Raw genomic sequence first — 20,634 nt, 5'->3', positions numbered from 1 at the left:
GTGAGTGACTGAGTGAATGTGTGACCCTGTCCTCAGGTGTGAGTGACTGAGTGAGTGTGTGACACTGTCCACAGGTGTGAGTGACTGAGTGAGTGTGTGACACTGTCCACAGGTGTGAGTGACTGAGTGAGTGTGTGACACTGCCCACAGGTGTGAGTGACAGAGTGAGTGTGTGACCCTGTCCTCAGGTGTGAGTGACTGAGTGAGTGTGTGACACTGTCCACAGGTGTGAGTGACTGAGTGAGTGTGTGACCCTGTCCTCAGGTGTGAGTGACTGAGTGAGTGTGTGACACTGCCCACAGGTGTGAGTGACTGAGTGAGTGTGTGACACTGTCCTCAGGTGTGAGTGACTGAGTGAGTGTGTGACCCTGTCCACAGGTGTGAGTGACTGAGTGAGTGTGTGACCCTGACCACAGGTGTGAGTGACTGAGTGAGAGTGTGACACTGTTCACAGGGGTGAGTGAGTGAGTGTGTGACCCTGTCCACAGGGGTGAGTGAGTGAGTGTGTGACCCTGTCCACAGGGGTGAGTGAGTGAGTGTGTGACCCTGTCCACAGGGGTGAGTGAGTGAGTGACACTGCCCACAGGGGTGAGTGAGTGTGTGACCCTGTCCACAGGTGTAAGTAACTGAGTGAGAGTGTGACCCTGTCCTCAGGTGCGAGTGACTGAGTGAGTGTGTGACCCTGTCCACAGGTGTGAGTGACTGAGTGAGTGTGTGACCCTGTCCACAGGTGTGAGTGACTGAGTGAGTGTGTGACCCTGTCCACAGGTCTGAGTGACTGAGTGAGTGTGTGACCCTGTCCTCAGGTGTGAGTGACTGAGTGAGAGTGTGACCCTGTCCTCAGGTGTGAGTGACTGAGTGAGTGTGTGACACTGCCCTCAGGTGTAAGTTACTGAGTGTGTGACACTGCCCTCAGGTGTGAGTGACTGAGTGAGAGTGTGACACTGTCCACAGGTGTGAGTGACTGAGTGAGAGTGTGACACTGTCCACAGGTGTGAGTGACTGAGTGAGAGTGTGACACTGTCCACAGGTGTGAGTGACTGTGTGACCCTGTCCACAGGTGTGAGTGACTGAGTAAGTGTGTGACCCTGTCCACAGGTGTGAGTGACTGAGTGAGTGTGTGACACTGCCCACAGGTGTGAGTGACTGTGTGACCCTGTCCACAGGTGTAAGTGACTGAGTGAGAGTGTGACCCTGTCCTCAGGTGTGAGTGACTGAGTGAGTGTGTGACACTGTCCACAGGTGTGAGTGACTGAGTGAGTGTGTGACCCTGTCCTCAGGTGTGAGTGACTGAGTGAGTGTGTGACACTGTCCACAGGTGTGAGTGACTGTGTGACACTGTCCACAGGTGTGAGTGACTGAGTGAGAGTGTGACACTGTCCACAGGTGTGAGTGAGTGTGTGACCCTGTCCTCAGGTGTGAGTGACTGAGTGAGTGTGTGACACTGTCCACAGGTGTGAGTGACTGAGTGAGTGTGTGACCCTGTCCTCAGGTATGAGTGACTGAGTGAGTGACACTGCCCACAGGTGTGAGTGAGTGTGTGACCCTGTCCACAGGTGTAAGTGACTGAGTGAGAGTGTGACCCTGTCCTCAGGTGTGAGTGACTGAGTGAGTGTGTGACACTGTCCACAGGTGTGAGTGACTGAGTGAGTGTGTGACCCTGTCCTCAGGTGTGAGTGACTGAGTGAGTGTGTGACACTGTCCACAGGTGTGAGTGACTGTGTGACACTGTCCACAGGTGTGAGTGACTGAGTGAGAGTGTGACACTGTCCACAGGTGTGAGTGACTGTGTGACACTGTCCACAGGTGTGAGTGACTGAGCGAGAGTGTGACCCTGTCCTCAGGTGTGAGTGACTGAGTGAGAGTGTGACCCTGTCCTCAGGTGTGAGTGACTGAATGAGTGTGTGACACTGCCCACAGGTGTAAGTTACTGAGTGTGTGACACTGCCCACAGGTGTGAGTTACTGAGTGTGTGACAGTGCCCACAGGTGTGAGTGACTAAGTGAGTGTGTGACAGTGCCCACAGGTGTGAGTGACCGAGTGAGTGTGTGACACTGCCCACAGGTGTGAGTGACTGAGTGAGTGTGTGACACTGCCCACAGGTGTGAGTGACTGATTGAGTGTGTGACACTGCCCACAGGTGTGAGTGACTGATTGAGTGTGTGACACTGCCCACAGGTGTGAGTGACTTATTGAGTGTGTGACACTGCCCACAGGTGTGAGTGACTGAGTGAGTGTGTGACACTGTCCACAGGTGTGAGTGACTGAGTGAATGTGTGACACTGTCCACAGGTGTGAGTGACTGAGTGAGTGTGTGACCCTGTCCTCAGGTGTGAGTGACTGAGTGAGTGTGTGACCCTGTCCTCAGGTGTGAGTGACTGAGTGAGTGTGTGACACTGTCCACAGGTGTGAGTGACTGAGTGAGTGTGTGACACTGCCCACAGGTGTGAGTGACAGAGTGAGTGTGTGACCCTGTCCTCAGGTGTGAGTGACTGAGTGAGTGTGTGACACTGTCCACAGGTGTGAGTGACTGAGTGAGTGTGTGACCCTGTCCTCAGGTGTGAGTGACTGAGTGAGTGTGTGACACTGCCCACAGGTGTGAGTGACTGAGTGAGTGTGTGACACTGTCCTCAGGTGTGAGTGACTGAGTGAGTGTGTGACCCTGTCCACAGGTGTGAGTGACTGAGTGAGTGTGTGACCCTGACCACAGGTGTGAGTGACTGAGTGAGAGTGTGACACTGTCCACAGGGGTGAGTGAGTGAGTGTGTGACCCTGTCCACAGGGGTGAGTGAGTGAGTGTGTGACCCTGTCCACAGGGGTGAGTGAGTGAGTGTGTGACCCTGTCCACAGGGGTGAGTGAGTGAGTGTGTGACCCTGTCCACAGGGGTGAGTGAGTGAGTGTGTGACCCTGTCCACAGGGGTGAGTGAGTGAGTGTGTGACCCTGTCTACAGGGGTGAGTGAGTGAGTGTGTGACCCTGTCCACAGGGGTGAGTGAGTGAGTGACACTGCCCACAGGGGTGAGTGAGTGTGTGACCCTGTCCACAGGTGTAAGTAACTGAGTGAGAGTGTGACCCTGTCCTCAGGTGCGAGTGACTGAGTGAGTGTGTGACCCTGTCCACAGGTGTGAGTGACTGAGTGAGTGTGTGACCCTGTCCACAGGTGTGAGTGACTGAGTGAGTGTGTGACCCTGTCCACTGGTGTGAGTGACTGAGTGAGTGTGTGACCCTGTCCACAGGTGTGAGTGACTGAGTGAGTGTGTGACACTGTCCACAGGTGTGAGTGACTGAGTGAGAGTGTGACCCTGTCCTCAGGTGTGAGTGACTGAGTGAGTGTGTGACACTGTCCACAGGTGTGAGTGACTGAGTGAGTGTGTGACACTGCCCTCAGGTGTAAGTTACTGAGTGTGTGACACTGCCCTCAGGTGTGAGTGACTGAGTGAGAGTGTGACACTGTCCACAGGTGTGAGTGACTGAGTGAGAGTGTGACACTGTCCACAGGTGTGAGTGACTGTGTGACACTGTCCACAGGTGTGAGTGACTGAGTGAGAGTGTGACCCTGTCCTCAGGTGTGAGTGACTGAGTGAGAGTGTGACCCTGTCCTCAGGTGTGAGTGACTGAATGAGTGTGTGACACTGCCCACAGGTGTAAGTTACTGAGTGTGTGACACTGCCCACAGGTGTGAGTTACTGAGTGTGTGACAGTGCCCACAGGTGTGAGTGACTAAGTGAGTGTGTGACAGTGCCCACAGGTGTGAGTGACCGAGTGAGTGTGTGACACTGCCCACAGGTGTGAGTGACTGAGTGAGTGTGTGACACTGCCCACAGGTGTGAGTGACTGATTGAGTGTGTGACACTGCCCACAGGTGTGAGTGACTGATTGAGTGTGTGACACTGCCCACAGGTGTGAGTGACTTATTGAGTGTGTGACACTGCCCACAGGTGTGAGTGACTGAGTGAGTGTGTGACACTGTCCACAGGTGTGAGTGACTGAGTGAATGTGTGACCCTGTCCTCAGGTGTGAGTGACTGAGTGAGTGTGTGACACTGTCCACAGGTGTGAGTGACTGAGTGAGTGTGTGACACTGTCCACAGGTGTGAGTGACTGAGTGAGTGTGTGACACTGCCCACAGGTGTGAGTGACAGAGTGAGTGTGTGACCCTGTCCTCAGGTGTGAGTGACTGAGTGAGTGTGTGACACTGTCCACAGGTGTGAGTGACTGAGTGAGTGTGTGACCCTGTCCTCAGGTGTGAGTGACTGAGTGAGTGTGTGACACTGCCCACAGGTGTGAGTGACTGAGTGAGTGTGTGACACTGTCCTCAGGTGTGAGTGACTGAGTGAGTGTGTGACCCTGTCCACAGGTGTGAGTGACTGAGTGAGTGTGTGACCCTGACCACAGGTGTGAGTGACTGAGTGAGAGTGTGACACTGTCCACAGGGGTGAGTGAGTGAGTGTGTGACCCTGTCCACAGGGGTGAGTGAGTGAGTGTGTGACCCTGTCCACAGGGGTGAGTGAGTGAGTGACACTGCCCACAGGGGTGAGTGAGTGTGTGACCCTGTCCACAGGTGTAAGTAACTGAGTGAGAGTGTGACCCTGTCCTCAGGTGCGAGTGACTGAGTGAGTGTGTGACCCTGTCCACAGGTGTGAGTGACTGAGTGAGTGTGCGACCCTGTCCACAGGTGTGAGTGACTGAGTGAGTGTGTGACCCTGTCCACAGGTCTGAGTGACTGAGTGAGTGTGTGACCCTGTCCTCAGGTGTGAGTGACTGAGTGAGAGTGTGACCCTGTCCTCAGGTGTGAGTGACTGAGTGAGTGTGTGACACTGCCCTCAGGTGTAAGTTACTGAGTGTGTGACACTGCCCTTAGGTGTGAGTGACTGAGTGAGAGTGTGACACTGTCCACAGGTGTGAGTGACTGAGTGAGAGTGTGACACTGTCCACAGGTGTGAGTGACTGAGTGAGAGTGTGACACTGTCCACAGGTGTGAGTGACTGTGTGACCCTGTCCACAGGTGTGAGTGACTGAGTAAGTGTGTGACCCTGTCCACAGGTGTGAGTGACTGAGTGAGTGTGTGACACTGCCCACAGGTGTGAGTGACTGTGTGACCCTGTCCACAGGTGTAAGTGACTGAGTGAGAGTGTGACCCTGTCCTCAGGTGTGAGTGACTGAGTGAGTGTGTGACACTGTCCACAGGTGTGAGTGACTGAGTGAGTGTGTGACCCTGTCCTCAGGTGTGAGTGACTGAGTGAGTGTGTGACACTGTCCACAGGTGTGAGTGACTGTGTGACACTGTCCACAGGTGTGAGTGACTGAGTGAGAGTGTGACACTGTCCACAGGTGTGAGTGAGTGTGTGACCCTGTCCTCAGGTGTGAGTGACTGAGTGAGTGTGTGACACTGTCCACAGGTGTGAGTGACTGAGTGAGTGTGTGACCCTGTCCTCAGGTATGAGTGACTGAGTGAGTGACACTGCCCACAGGTGTGAGTGAGTGTGTGACCCTGTCCACAGGTGTAAGTGACTGAGTGAGAGTGTGACCCTGTCCTCAGGTGTGAGTGACTGAGTGAGTGTGTGACACTGTCCACAGGTGTGAGTGACTGAGTGAGTGTGTGACCCTGTCCTCAGGTGTGAGTGACTGAGTGAGTGTGTGACACTGTCCACAGGTGTGAGTGACTGTGTGACACTGTCCACAGGTGTGAGTGACTGAGTGAGAGTGTGACACTGTCCACAGGTGTGAGTGACTGTGTGACACTGTCCACAGGTGTGAGTGACTGAGCGAGAGTGTGACCCTGTCCTCAGGTGTGAGTGACTGAGTGAGAGTGTGACCCTGTCCTCAGGTGTGAGTGACTGAATGAGTGTGTGACACTGCCCACAGGTGTAAGTTACTGAGTGTGTGACACTGCCCACAGGTGTGAGTTACTGAGTGTGTGACAGTGCCCACAGGTGTGAGTGACTAAGTGAGTGTGTGACAGTGCCCACAGGTGTGAGTGACCGAGTGAGTGTGTGACACTGCCCACAGGTGTGAGTGACTGAGTGAGTGTGTGACACTGCCCACAGGTGTGAGTGACTGATTGAGTGTGTGACACTGCCCACAGGTGTGAGTGACTGATTGAGTGTGTGACACTGCCCACAGGTGTGAGTGACTTATTGAGTGTGTGACACTGCCCACAGGTGTGAGTGACTGAGTGAGTGTGTGACACTGTCCACAGGTGTGAGTGACTGAGTGAATGTGTGACACTGTCCACAGGTGTGAGTGACTGAGTGAGTGTGTGACCCTGTCCTCAGGTGTGAGTGACTGAGTGAGTGTGTGACCCTGTCCTCAGGTGTGAGTGACTGAGTGAGTGTGTGACACTGTCCACAGGTGTGAGTGACTGAGTGAGTGTGTGACACTGCCCACAGGTGTGAGTGACAGAGTGAGTGTGTGACCCTGTCCTCAGGTGTGAGTGACTGAGTGAGTGTGTGACACTGTCCACAGGTGTGAGTGACTGAGTGAGTGTGTGACCCTGTCCTCAGGTGTGAGTGACTGAGTGAGTGTGTGACACTGCCCACAGGTGTGAGTGACTGAGTGAGTGTGTGACACTGTCCTCAGGTGTGAGTGACTGAGTGAGTGTGTGACCCTGTCCACAGGTGTGAGTGACTGAGTGAGTGTGTGACCCTGACCACAGGTGTGAGTGACTGAGTGAGAGTGTGACACTGTCCACAGGGGTGAGTGAGTGAGTGTGTGACCCTGTCCACAGGGGTGAGTGAGTGAGTGTGTGACCCTGTCCACAGGGGTGAGTGAGTGAGTGTGTGACCCTGTCCACAGGGGTGAGTGAGTGAGTGACACTGCCCACAGGGGTGAGTGAGTGTGTGACCCTGTCCACAGGTGTAAGTAACTGAGTGAGAGTGTGACCCTGTCCTCAGGTGCGAGTGACTGAGTGAGTGTGTGACCCTGTCCACAGGTGTGAGTGACTGAGTGAGTGTGTGACCCTGTCCACAGGTGTGAGTGACTGAGTGAGTGTGTGACCCTGTCCACAGGTCTGAGTGACTGAGTGAGTGTGTGACACTGTCCACAGGTGTGAGTGACTGAGTGAGAGTGTGACCCTGTCCTCAGGTGTGAGTGACTGAGTGAGTGTGTGACACTGCCCTCAGGTGTAAGTTACTGAGTGTGTGACACTGCCCTCAGGTGTGAGTGACTGAGTGAGAGTGTGACACTGTCCACAGGTGTGAGTGACTGAGTGAGAGTGTGACACTGTCCACAGGTGTGAGTGACTGTGTGACACTGTCCACAGGTGTGAGTGACTGAGTGAGAGTGTGACCCTGTCCTCAGGTGTGAGTGACTGAGTGAGAGTGTGACCCTGTCCTCAGGTGTGAGTGACTGAATGAGTGTGTGACACTGCCCACAGGTGTAAGTTACTGAGTGTGTGACACTGCCCACAGGTGTGAGTTACTGAGTGTGTGACAGTGCCCACAGGTGTGAGTGACTAAGTGAGTGTGTGACAGTGCCCACAGGTGTGAGTGACCGAGTGAGTGTGTGACACTGCCCACAGGTGTGAGTGACTGAGTGAATGTGTGACACTGCCCACAGGTGTGAGTGACTGATTGAGTGTGTGACACTGCCCACAGGTGTGAGTGACTTATTGAGTGTGTGACACTGCCCACAGGTGTGAGTGACTGAGTGAGTGTGTGACACTGTCCACAGGTGTGAGTGACTGAGTGAATGTGTGACACTGTCCACAGGTGTGAGTGACTGAGTGAGTGTGTGACCCTGTCCTCAGGTGTGAGTGACTGAGTGAGTGTGTGACACTGTCCACAGGTGTGAGTGACTGAGTGAGTGTGTGACACTGCCCACAGGTGTGAGTGACAGAGTGAGTGTGTGACCCTGTCCTCAGGTGTGAGTGACTGAGTGAGTGTGTGACACTGTCCACAGGTGTGAGTGACTGAGTGAGTGTGTGACCCTGTCCTCAGGTGTGAGTGACTGAGTGAGTGTGTGACACTGCCCACAGGTGTGAGTGACTGAGTGAGTGTGTGACACTGTCCTCAGGTGTGAGTGACTGAGTGAGTGTGTGACCCTGTCCACAGGTGTGAGTGACTGAGTGAGTGTGTGACCCTGACCACAGGTGTGAGTGACTGAGTGAGAGTGTGACACTGTCCACAGGGGTGAGTGAGTGAGTGTGTGACCCTGTCCACAGGGGTGAGTGAGTGAGTGTGTGACCCTGTCCACAGGGGTGAGTGAGTGAGTGTGTGACCCTGTCCACAGGGGTGAGTGAGTGAGTGACACTGCCCACAGGGGTGAGTGAGTGTGTGACCCTGTCCACAGGTGTAAGTAACTGAGTGAGAGTGTGACCCTGTCCTCAGGTGCGAGTGACTGAGTGAGTGTGTGACCCTGTCCACAGGTGTGAGTGACTGAGTGAGTGTGTGACCCTGTCCACAGGTGTGAGTGACTGAGTGAGTGTGTGACCCTGTCCACAGGTCTGAGTGACTGAGTGAGTGTGTGACACTGTCCACAGGTGTGAGTGACTGAGTGAGAGTGTGACCCTGTCCTCAGGTGTGAGTGACTGAGTGAGTGTGTGACACTGCCCTCAGGTGTAAGTTACTGAGTGTGTGACACTGCCCTCAGGTGTAAGTTACTGAGTGTGTGACACTGCCCTCAGGTGTGAGTGACTGAGTGAGAGTGTGACACTGTCCACAGGTGTGAGTGACTGAGTGAGAGTGTGACACTGTCCACAGGTGTGAGTGACTGAGTGAGAGTGTGACACTGTCCACAGGTGTGAGTGACTGTGTGACCCTGTCTACAGGTGTGAGTGACTGAGTAAGTGTGTGACCCTGTCCACAGGTGTGAGTGACTGAGTGAGTGTGTGACACTGCCCACAGGTGTGAGTGACTGTGTGACCCTGTCCACAGGTGTAAGTGACTGAGTGAGAGTGTGACCCTGTCCTCAGGTGTGAGTGACTGAGTGAGTGTGTGACACTGTCCACAGGTGTGAGTGACTGAGTGAGTGTGTGACCCTGTCCTCAGGTGTGAGTGACTGAGTGAGTGTGTGACACTGTCCACAGGTGTGAGTGACTGTGTGACACTGTCCACAGGTGTGAGTGACTGAGTGAGAGTGTGACACTGTCCACAGGTGTGAGTGAGTGTGTGACCCTGTCCTCAGGTGTGAGTGACTGAGTGAGTGTGTGACACTGTCCACAGGTGTGAGTGACTGAGTGAGTGTGTGACCCTGTCCTCAGGTATGAGTGACTGAGTGAGTGACACTGCCCACAGGTGTGAGTGAGTGTGTGACCCTGTCCACAGGTGTAAGTGACTGAGTGAGAGTGTGACCCTGTCCTCAGGTGTGAGTGACTGAGTGAGTGTGTGACACTGTCCACAGGTGTGAGTGACTGAGTGAGTGTGTGACCCTGTCCTCAGGTGTGAGTGACTGAGTGAGTGTGTGACACTGTCCACAGGTGTGAGTGACTGTGTGACACTGTCCACAGGTGTGAGTGACTGAGTGAGAGTGTGACACTGTCCACAGGTGTGAGTGACTGTGTGACACTGTCCACAGGTGTGAGTGACTGAGTGAGAGTGTGACCCTGTCCTCAGGTGTGAGTGACTGAGTGAGAGTGTGACCCTGTCCTCAGGTGTGAGTGACTGAATGAGTGTGTGACACTGCCCACAGGTGTAAGTTACTGAGTGTGTGACACTGCCCACAGGTGTGAGTTACTGAGTGTGTGACAGTGCCCACAGGTGTGAGTGACTAAGTGAGTGTGTGACAGTGCCCACAGGTGTGAGTGACCGAGTGAGTGTGTGACACTGCCCACAGGTGTGAGTGACTGAGTGAGTGTGTGACACTGCCCACAGGTGTGAGTGACTGATTGAGTGTGTGACACTGCCCACAGGTGTGAGTGACTGATTGAGTGTGTGACACTGCCCACAGGTGTGAGTGACTTATTGAGTGTGTGACACTGCCCACAGGTGTGAGTGACTGAGTGAGTGTGTGACACTGTCCACAGGTGTGAGTGACTGAGTGAATGTGTGACACTGTCCACAGGTGTGAGTGACTGAGTGAGTGTGTGACCCTGTCCTCAGGTGTGAGTGACTGAGTGAGTGTGTGACACTGTCCACAGGTGTGAGTGACTGAGTGAGTGTGTGACACTGTCCACAGGTGTGAGTGACTGAGTGAGTGTGTGACACTGCCCACAGGTGTGAGTGACAGAGTGAGTGTGTGACCCTGTTCTCAGGTGTGAGTGACTGAGTGAGTGTGTGACACTGTCCACAGGTGTGAGTGACTGAGTGAGTGTGTGACCCTGTCCTCAGGTGTGAGTGACTGAGTGAGTGTGTGACACTGCCCACAGGTGTGAGTGACTGAGTGAGTGTGTGACACTGTCCTCAGGTGTGAGTGACTGAGTGAGTGTGTGACCCTGTCCACAGGTGTGAGTGACTGAGTGAGTGTGTGACCCTGACCACAGGTGTGAGTGACTGAGTGAGAGTGTGACACTGTCCACAGGGGTGAGTGAGTGAGTGTTTGACCCTGTCCACAGGGGTGAGTGAGTGAGTGTGTGACCCTGTCCACAGGGGTGAGTGAGTGAGTGTGTGACCCTGTCCACAGGGGTGAGTGAGTGAGTGACACTGCCCACAGGGGTGAGTGAGTGTGTGACCCTGTCCACAGGTGTAAGTAACTGAGTGAGAGTGTGACCCTGTCCTCAGGTGCGAGTGACTGAGTGAGTGTGTGACCCTGTCCACAGGTGTGAGTGACTGAGTGAGTGTGTGACCCTGTCCACAGGTGTGAGTGACTGAGTGAGTGTGTGACCCTGTCCACAGGTCTGAGTGACTGAGTGAGTGTGTGACACTGTCCACAGGTGTGAGTGACTGAGTGAGAGTGTGACCCTGTCCTCAGGTGTGAGTGACTGAGTGAGTGTGTGACACTGCCCTCAGGTGTAAGTTACTGAGTGTGTGACACTGCCCTCAGGTGTAAGTTACTGAGTGTGTGACACTGCCCTCAGGTGTGAGTGACTGAGTGAGAGTGTGACACTGTCCACAGGTGTGAGTGACTGAGTGAGAGTGTGACACTGTCCACAGGTGTGAGTGACTGAGTGAGAGTGTGACACTGTCCACAGGTGTGAGTGACTGTGTGACCCTGTCCACAGGTGTGAGTGACTGAGTAAGTGTGTGACCCTGTCCACAGGTGTGAGTGACTGAGTGAGTGTGTGACACTGCCCACAGGTGTGAGTGACTGTGTGACACTGTCCACAGGTGTGAGTGACTGAGTGAGAGTGTGACACTGTCCACAGGTGTGAGTGACTGAGTGAGAGTGTGACCCTGTCCACAGGTGTGAGTGACTGTGTGACCCTGTCCACAGGTGTGAGTGACTGAGTGAGTGTGTGACACTGCCCACAGGTGTGAGTGACTGAGTGAGTGTGTGACACTGCCCCCAGGTGTGAGTGACTGAGTAAGTGTGTGACACTGTCCACAGGTGTGAGTGACTGAGTGAGTGTGTGACACTGCCCACAGGTGTGAGTGACTGAGTGAGGGTGTGACACTGTCCACAGGTGTGAATAACTGAGTGAGTGTGTGACACTGTCCACAGGTGTGAGTGACTGAGTGAGTGAGTGACACTGCCCACAGGGGTGAGTGAGTGTGTGACCCTGTCCACTGGTGTAAGTAACTGAGTGAGAGTGTGACCCTGTCCTCAGGTGCGAGTGACTGAGTGAGTGTGTGACCCTGTCCACAGGTGCGAGTGACTGAGTGAGTGTGTGACCCTGTCCACAGGTGTGAGTGACTGAGTGAGTGTGTGACCCTGTCCACAGGTGTGAGTGACTGAGTGAGAGTGTGACCCTGTCCTCAGGTGTGAGTGACTGAGTGAGTGTGTGACACTGCCCTCAGGTGTAAGTTACTGAGTGTGTGACACTGCCCTCAGGTGTAAGTTACTGAGTGTGTGACACTGCCCTCAGGTGTGAGTGACTGAGTGAGAGTGTGACACTGTCCACAGGTGTGAGTGACTGAGTGAGTGTGTGACACTGCCCACAGGTGTGAGTGACTGAGTGAGGGTGTGACACTGTCCACAGGTGTGAATGACTGAGTGAGTGTGTGACACTGCCCACAGGTGTGAATGACTGAGTGAGTGTGTGACACTGTCCACAGGTGTGAATGACTGAGTGAGAGTGTGACCCTGTCCTCAGGTGTGAGTGACTGAGTGAGTGTGTGGTACTGTCCATAGGTGTGTGTGTGTGTGAGTGTGTGAGTGAGTGACTGGGTGAGTGTGTGTTCCTGCCTTGTGTCCAGTGATTCCAGGTGGGCTTCAGACACACTGTGACCCTGATCAGGATGAAGTGCTTACAGTAGATGAATAAATGAGTTAGAAAGAGGCCTGTGTGGTTTTATCGATGCAGATGAGCCAAAAATCTGGACAATGATTGACAGGACGACAGTGATCTTCATTTTCTCTGCAATGTCTCACCCCCCCAACCTTTGGAAGTGTCACTGAAGGGCAAGCGCTCTGGAGGATAATGAGCCGGCCGCGAGTCGGAGTGTCTCAGGTGGGTTCAGCGGGCGGCTGATGTACACGACGGAGATAATGTGCCTGGAGTCAATTGGCTCTTTCAATGAAATGAATACAATGAGGTCATTTCATGGCCCAGCGCTCACGTCCAGCTCCTCATTGTGTCTCTGGCCATTAGGACGAACTGCAGGAATTGGAGGAGCGCCTTTATCTTCCGAGCCGGAGATGAAATGTGGAGGCTCCCTGCAATTTGGAGCTTGGTTTCCGGACTGAAAGCAGAGTTCATTTCTTCTCAGATTAATCACCACATATAATTTATTTATCTCTCTTCAGATATTTCCGAGCAAAGCAGAGACTGCACTGCTTCAAAACTTCAAACAATGATCCAGGGATAAAAGGAGGAGGGACTCATAACAGCCGTGAAAGACCTGAACGGCCCCCGTCGGATCAGAAAAACACTCACTGCTGTGCTGAACAATGCAGAGACATTTCTGTGAGGAACTGATTGTTCCAACTAATCTCAAAGTTATGGGATGGAGCAATGGTGATTTTGATGGTGTTAGTGTGTTGTGCTGGTACAACGTGGATCAGACACAGCAGTGCCCCTGGAGTTTTTAAACCCCTCAGTGTCACTGCTGGAATGAGAATAGTTCACCAACCAATAGCATCAAGACAACAGCGTCCTGTGGACAGTGTCCTGTGCCCACTAATGAAAGACTGAGTGTCTTACAGTCGACTATAGAAGCTTTCCAAAGCTAAGGATGCAGCCAAGGTCGGGCGTGTCCTTTGTAGCACATGTCTTATGAAGATTCCTTCGTAGTAACCTAGGTCAAACACAGTGTAAAATGCAGTGTAAGGATGATGTCACCGGAAAGGTCTGATCTGCCTCAAAGCACTAACCTGACTTTAGATTAAAGTAGTATTGTAGTTTGAATTTTAATCGTATTGTATATGATTATTAATATTATCATGCAAGACAATGCTATTTAATAAATGTTATTAAAACTTATATTTTAACCATAAACAAATACATTTCAACTGGGAGGGCAGCACAGTGGCGCAGCAGGTAGTGCCGCGGTCACACAGCTCCAGGGGTTGATTCCCGCTCCGGGTGACTGTCTGTGAGGAGTGTGGTGTGTTCTCCCTGTGTCTGCGTGGGTTTCCTCCGGGTGCTCCGGTTTCCTCCCACAGTCCAAAAACACACGTTGGTAGGTGGACTGGCGACTCAAAAGTGTCTGTAGGTGTGAATGTGTGTGTTGCCCTGTAAAGGACTTGCGCCCCCTCCAGGGTGTATTCCTGCCTTGCGCCCAATGATTCCAGGGCCCAATGACCCACCGCGACCCTGAACTGGATAAGGGTTACAGATAATGAATGAATGATTTCAACTGGGATAAAAATAAAATACATATATGCTTTCACACTGTAATATGCCCATAAGCTTATTGAGTAAATATGGTACACATAAAATCTTTTAAATAATCATTTATTTTACACTTTAAAGATAAACAAACCCTGCTCCTGAAACTTCTGAAGCTGTTTTTCTCTCTTGTTTATTTTCTCCTTCGCACTGTACATAACGGCTCAGAACGTACGCTGCATTTCTGGGCTGTACACAAACCATCCTTCACATTCAAACAGCAGTGTGTGACCAACAATTCAACCTACCTCGTCTGCAGCCTAGGCTTTGGAACACAGCTAGTGAGTGGACACAATGTTTTAAAACTCCAGCAGCACTGCTGCGTCTGATCCACTCGTAGCAGCACAACACACACTAACACACCACCACCACGTCAGTGTCACTGCAGCACTGAGGATGATCCAGATCTTACCTGCTCTGTGGGGGTCCTGAGCATTGAAGAATAGGGGAAAAGGGGGTAACGTATGCAGAGCAACAGATGGACTACAGTCTGTAACTGTGTAACCACAGATCGTAACAGTGTGGAGAGCGAGTGTAGAATCAAGGAGAGATCATTTTCATTTTATATACATGTATATATACCCGCGACTTGGGCTCAGAAAGCCGTATTCAATCTGCCGCAGGAAAATTTTTTTTCAGTTTTCCTGAATTTTAATAAAGTGCTGAGTATCTGTGCTGCGTAGAAACTGGTGTGAATAATGGATAAGACAAGTTTAATACTCAGTGGAGAACCAGGATTCGTAGAAAATCTGTCCAAAATATATGGACCCCCCCTTAAAATGAGCGATCCCAGCTACTTTATGCTGACACAGTGTGTGCATCTCTGTAGAAAAGCACTACAAAAAAATACAAAGGAGGTTGCTGTGGAGGAGCTGTGTGCTGAATGCCGCCAGGAGTCCAACAGAGTGTGTGAATGGCTGTAACACCCCCTCCCCTCCCTCAATATCATTTTACTGAGGAGAATCAAAACACAGCAGCTTAGGAACAAATAAATCCAACAGTAAAGATCAAAGTGGAAAGTCAGAACTCTGCTATTATTATGTGTTTTTGTTGTTGTTACGAAAAGTAGTTCCCAGAGCCGAGTGGCGCCCCCTGGGGGACATGTTTAAATCCTTCGCCTGCAGCACAGTAACAGTCCAGTCGTGGAGGCTTGGAGCCCTGGACGCTGTTGCCTCCTGTTTCAGTTCCAGCCTCCAATTAGAAAATCCCCCTCACAATCTGGCAAACCTGCGGCTGCTGGCGTGCTTAGCCCCAGCGCTAGGCTAACTGCCACTCTCCGTTTAGCTCAGATTAATATGCTGTAAGAGCAGAGCGCGGGAGATAAGGCTGACACCAACACACGCAACACCAGGGGGGCCTAAAGTTTGTGGACAGCCCTTATGACGAATGAGCCTAAGGTCAATACGGTCAAGGCCAAGTGTCAGAGAGATTTCGACTGCGCATGCGCATATCATGCTCGTTTACACTTCTTCGAAGATAATTGTAAGTAGACACGGTCCTGTATGTGTTGAACGGGGTGTGTGTCCCACATCGTTATTCGTCATGTTTTGTTAGAGTACTTCAACAAATACACGGACATATTCAGCTGTAAATAAACACAATTTACCGGTGTGTAACCTCCAGTGGTAAGACTAATTGGTGTTTATGTGTGTTTAATGTTACTCACTCTTCAAGATAAAGCTTCTCTATGCTTTGGAAAGCTCTCTGCTTCGCTCTGCTGCTACAGGCATGGTCTACGCATGCGCAGTCCAAATCGGGTATTCACAGCCTCCAGTATCTGACTTCATAAATACCCTATGGTTAAATAGCTCGTGTTATAAGGGGTGTTTACAGATTTTAGGGATCATGGTTTATACTTGAGATCTTAAATTGCTGTGGTAATGAGAATATTAGTGTTACACTCTTTAAAATATAGATGCTTAGTGTTTCTGAAAAAAATAAAAACGCAGGGGCTGGGGAACCAGTGTTCACTTGTAAATCCTTTTAGACTGTAGTCAAACAGATAAAGCATTTTTTGTTGTCAGATATCTATTAAGCCAACTGCCGATAGGACTGTCAGTAGCCTTTTGAACACTGTCAAAGCAGAATCTCCATTTTGCAAATACTGTATTGCCAGTTTAAAATAACTGTACTGTATTAAATTGTTTATTAATTACAATAAGATCTGAAGTTACTTTGATTCAAAATTCATCCATGATAATTTGAGGGAGGGAGAATGAACTATAGTTTCTCCAGAAAACAGTGCTAACATTAGATCTGTCTGAAAGCAGAGCTGTAGTTCCCATTGTTTCAGCTTTGACCTGCTGCTCTCAGCGCCCCCTGTAGGAGGGACTGTGACTCCGTTGGCTGCAGAACCCTTTTTAGCAACTTTATATTTAAGAGCGTGGGTGTTTAAGAGTGGATCAGACACAGCAGTAGCTGCTGGAACCTCAGTGTCACTGCTGGACTAAGAACAGTCCACCAACCAAAAACATCCAGCTGAGAGTCGATAGCGTCCTGTGGGTGACGCCATGTCCACTGATGAAAGACTAGAGGAAAACCAACATTCTGTGCAGCGACAGATGAACTACTGTCTCTGACTTTACATCTACAAGGTGGACCAATGAGGGAGGAGTGTCTAACAGAGTGGACAGTGAGTGGACACAGGGTTTAAAAACTTCAGCAGTCGCTGCTGTGTCTGATCCACTGATCCCAGCACAACACACACTAACACTAACACACCACCATCATGTCAGTGTCACTGCAGCGCTGCGAATGATCCACCACCCACATCATACCTGCTCTGTGGTCAGTGGAGCAGAGAGAGTGAATAGTGAGTGTAGAAACAGGGTGGCTGTAATGTTTTGGCTGGTTGGTGTATATACAGGGAGCAGAATAAAGACGACTGCAGAATAAACAGCGATGGGAACGTCTCACGACGGCTCCCGGAGCAATTAGGAAGCAGCCGGGTGTTGATGGTTATTTATAGAGATGTAAATGATCTCATGTTTTATGTACGTGTGGCTCGGCTCATCAGCAATGCGGTTAAATGCTGGAACTGCGTTCCATCTCTGGAGAGAGCGTCTTCCCTGTGTGGGGCATTAAACTCATGTCCAAACCCTCGCAGACGTGCTCATATCTGAGAAGATGTCTGTTTAATTGATGAGACTGAAGCTTCTGGCTCGTGGCTTTTCTTTGAAGTTCTCCGGCTTTTCTCTCTTCGTCTCGTTCGGATCAGAGCGAGAGAAAAAATGAACGACAGAAAATCAAAACATTCAACACTGTGTGGCCATTTCACAGCAGAGATCTGTCGTTTTCACCCCAGAAAACCTAGCACTGTGTGGGAGAGTGATTCCAACTCAGACAAGATGAAAAATCAAGCTGTTCTTTTCAGTCCCTGAAAGAATCTAGTGCATGCTCCATAGAGTGGAACCCCCAGATGACCAAAGAGATCAGAGATCTTCTTCTAATGTGGAACTGGTTCTGCTCCAATTTATTAAATTTAACTTTATTCATTTTAAACCATTCAGGACATTTCCAGAACCTGAAAGGTGCTTCACCGCTGTAATCAAAGAATAGAACGTCCTTCAGCAGAAACCATAGAGACGATAGTCTCCTCTACTTGTCTTTTATGCTTCTCCATCAGGTAAATCTGGTCCTGGTCCTGGAAAGGGGTTCTTCTTGTCCCTGTTCTCTCGTGGTTCAGAGAGAGCCGAGTAGGGACTAAACCATGACGTATAAACCTTGCAGAGCTCATTGGCCAGAGAGAGTCGTCACTCTACGCCACGCGACGCAGACGACCAGCACTAACTCTCCATCTGTAAAATCTCCAGCTACAGCAGAGATCCATTTGTTTTTATTCGACTCACAGCAGCAGCTCATAAAATGACGCTGTGGTCTTTTGAAGAGGTTCAAACACTCCTTGGATCAGTGGCTGATGAAAGAATCCAGTGAGAGCTGGATGGTGCAACAAGGAAGGAACAAACTCTACTGATCTGTCTGAACTGATGACGGTGCTGTGTTCAGTCCCAAACAAAAACAACAACAACACGCCAATACACCATGAGTAAACAATGCTTAATGTTACCGCTGCCGTTGTTGTGGTTTCCAAAGCCTGCTGTTCCCATTAGAGACAGGGTTTTGAGACGACACCAGATACATTTGGGGGGAGGGGGGACTGTGGGAATGGTAAACTAACCAGAGGTCAAACCAAGAGTATAGTCCAGTAGTGTCCAGCAGAGAGCCCAATAGAGACCAGTAATGTAGCTACCAAGCCAGATGAAGTCTGTTATCTGCTTTCTGATCTGAAAATTGTGAGGAGATAAAAGCAGGAAAATGCAATGGTTCCCAAATATGGGATGCAGCATTTCACTGGAGAGAACCAAGGTTCTATTCCTGAACTGAGCCAGTTCAAGATCCAGAGTTCATTTGGTCTAAAAGAGCTCTGTGTGTGTGTGTGTGTTTAAGGGAGCGAGGGAGATGAAAACGTCCTGCTGCGGAGTGCTGAAAGGTCAAGCATATTCTGACTAAAGACAAAGAGCAATTTCTCAGACTGAGCGAGTGTGGCAGCTGTTAAACTCTCGCGCCGGAGTCTCAAATGAATTTTAAAATCTCCTGACCCTCTCCTCCGGAGGTCGGCATCTCTCCTGGTCCGACAGCTTTATGATGAATATGAAAATCACCTGCGTCTCTGTCTCGAACAAGACGTCATATTCTGCGTCTCCAACAAGAAGGATCTCAATTCCAATCCCAGCTGTTTACTGTGTCTGTTACATCAGACTCAACACGTTCAGAAGAGAACACTAATCTCTGATTCTGTTCATCAGACTCAACACGTTCAGAAGAGAACACTAATCTCTGATTCTGTTCATCAGACTCAACACGTTCAGAAGAGAACACTAACCTCTGATTCTGTTCATCAGACTCAACACGCTCAGAGGAGAACACTAACCTCTGATTCTGTTCATCAGACTCAACACACTCAGAGGAGAACACTAACCTCTGATTCTGTTCATCAGACTCAACACACTCAGAGGAGAACACTAACCTCTGATTCTGTTCATCAGACTCAACACACTCAGAGGAGAACACTAACCTCTGATTCTGTTCATCAGACTCAACACGCTCAGAGGAGAACACTAACCTCTGATTCTGTTCATCAGACTCAACACGCTCAGAGGAGAACACTAACCTCTGATTCTGAGTGTGAGTGACTGGTTGAGTGTGTGAAACTATCCACAGGTGTGTCTAAGTGAATGGGTGAGTGTGTAAGTTACTGGGTGAATGTGTTCCTACCTCACTCCCAATGATTCCGGGTGTTTTGAGTGTTCTGGGTTTGAAGTAAGACTGAGTGAAACAGCAGAGACAGCGGGGACGCTCCACAGTTTCTGATCCCGTTTAAAGTGAAGAGGACTCCGGACGTGTTGGAATAAATAAAGGCGTGTGATGGATGGCTGTGTGCAGTGGAGGGAATATTAAAGTGCGTTTGATTGGCGTCCCGTCATTAAAGGTGACTGATCTGACCTTTGCGAGCGGCTCATTTCCAGACGGCTGCTTCAGGAATGGCAATGTCCGTTATGCCCAAGACTCAGGTGCAGAAGTATTGATCCCCTGCTGATATTTCTGTGAATTCCGTATTTAATCCTGGTCAGTTTCTCAGGAGGATGGACACTTCAGCTGTGTCTCAGTATTCGTTTCTACAAAGTGGTTACAAAACAGAACTACAAAGTGGAACACTGACCTGTGATTCTGTTCATCAGACTCAACACACTCAGAGGAGAACACTGACCTGTGATTCTGTTCATCAGACTCAACACACTCAGAGGAGAACACTAACCTCTGATTCTGTTCATCAGACTCAACACACTCAGAGGAGAACACTAACCTCTGATTCTGTTCATCAGACTCAACACACTCAGAGGAGAACACTAACCTCTGATTCTGTTCATCAGACTCAACACGCTCAGAGGAGAACACTAACCTTTGATTCTGTTCATCAGACTCAACACGCTCAGAGGAGAACACTAACCTCTGATTCTGTTCATCAGACTCAACACGCTCAGAGGAGAACACTAACCTCTGATTCTGTTCATCAGACTCAACACGCTCTGAGGAGAACACTAACCTCTGATTCTGTTTATCAGACTCAACACGCTCAGAGGAGAACACTAACCTCTGATTCTGTTCATCAGACTCAACACGCCCAGAGGAGAACACTAACCTCTGATTCTGTTCATCAGACTCAACACGCTCAGAGGAGAACACTAACCTCTGATTCTGTTCATCAGACTCAACACGCTCAGAGGAGAACATTAACCTCTGATACTGTTCATCAGTCTCAACACGCTCAGAGGAGAACACTAACCTCTGATTCTGTTCATCAGACTCAACACGCTCTGAGGAGAACACTAACCTCTGATTCTGTTTATCAGACTCAACACGCTCAGAGGAGAACACTAACCTCTGATTCTGTTCATCAGTCTCAACACGCTCAGAGGAGAACACTAACCTCTGATTCTGTTCATCAGTCTCAACACGCTCAGAGGAGAACACTACCCTCTGATTCTGTTCATCAGTCTCAACACACTCAGAGGAGAACACTAACCTCTGATTCTGTTCATCAGACTCAACACGCTCAGAGGAGAACACTAAACTCTGATTCTGTTCATCAGACTCAACACACTCAGAGGAGAACACTAAGTACTGATACTGTACAGGAACATTGTTGTGATGGTGTTGGAGGTTAATCATGTGATCTACACGTGACCATGATCACAGTTTATTGAGTTTAAA

The 20,634-nt window shown here is 50.4% G+C and overlaps 1 protein-coding gene across 1 annotated transcript in view; it reads right to left on the bottom strand.

Annotated features, from left to right (window-relative positions):
• The window catches only part of LOC136710802 (cAMP-dependent protein kinase catalytic subunit PRKX-like), a 69,855-nt gene extending 54,273 nt beyond the window's left edge, over positions 1-15,582 (bottom strand). The window contains exon 1 of the mRNA XM_066686633.1: positions 15,530-15,582. The gene's annotated coding sequence lies outside the window, so the exon portion shown is untranslated. The remainder of the gene's footprint in view (positions 1-15,529) is intronic.
• Between the last annotated feature and the right edge of the window lie 5,052 nt (positions 15,583-20,634).

This window comes from Hoplias malabaricus, chromosome 12 (assembly GCF_029633855.1).
Source record: "Hoplias malabaricus isolate fHopMal1 chromosome 12, fHopMal1.hap1, whole genome shotgun sequence".
NCBI lineage: Eukaryota > Metazoa > Chordata > Actinopteri > Characiformes > Erythrinidae > Hoplias > Hoplias malabaricus.
The sequence above is the reverse complement of the archived record's forward strand: the minus strand, read 5'-3'. Positions and strand labels throughout refer to the sequence as shown.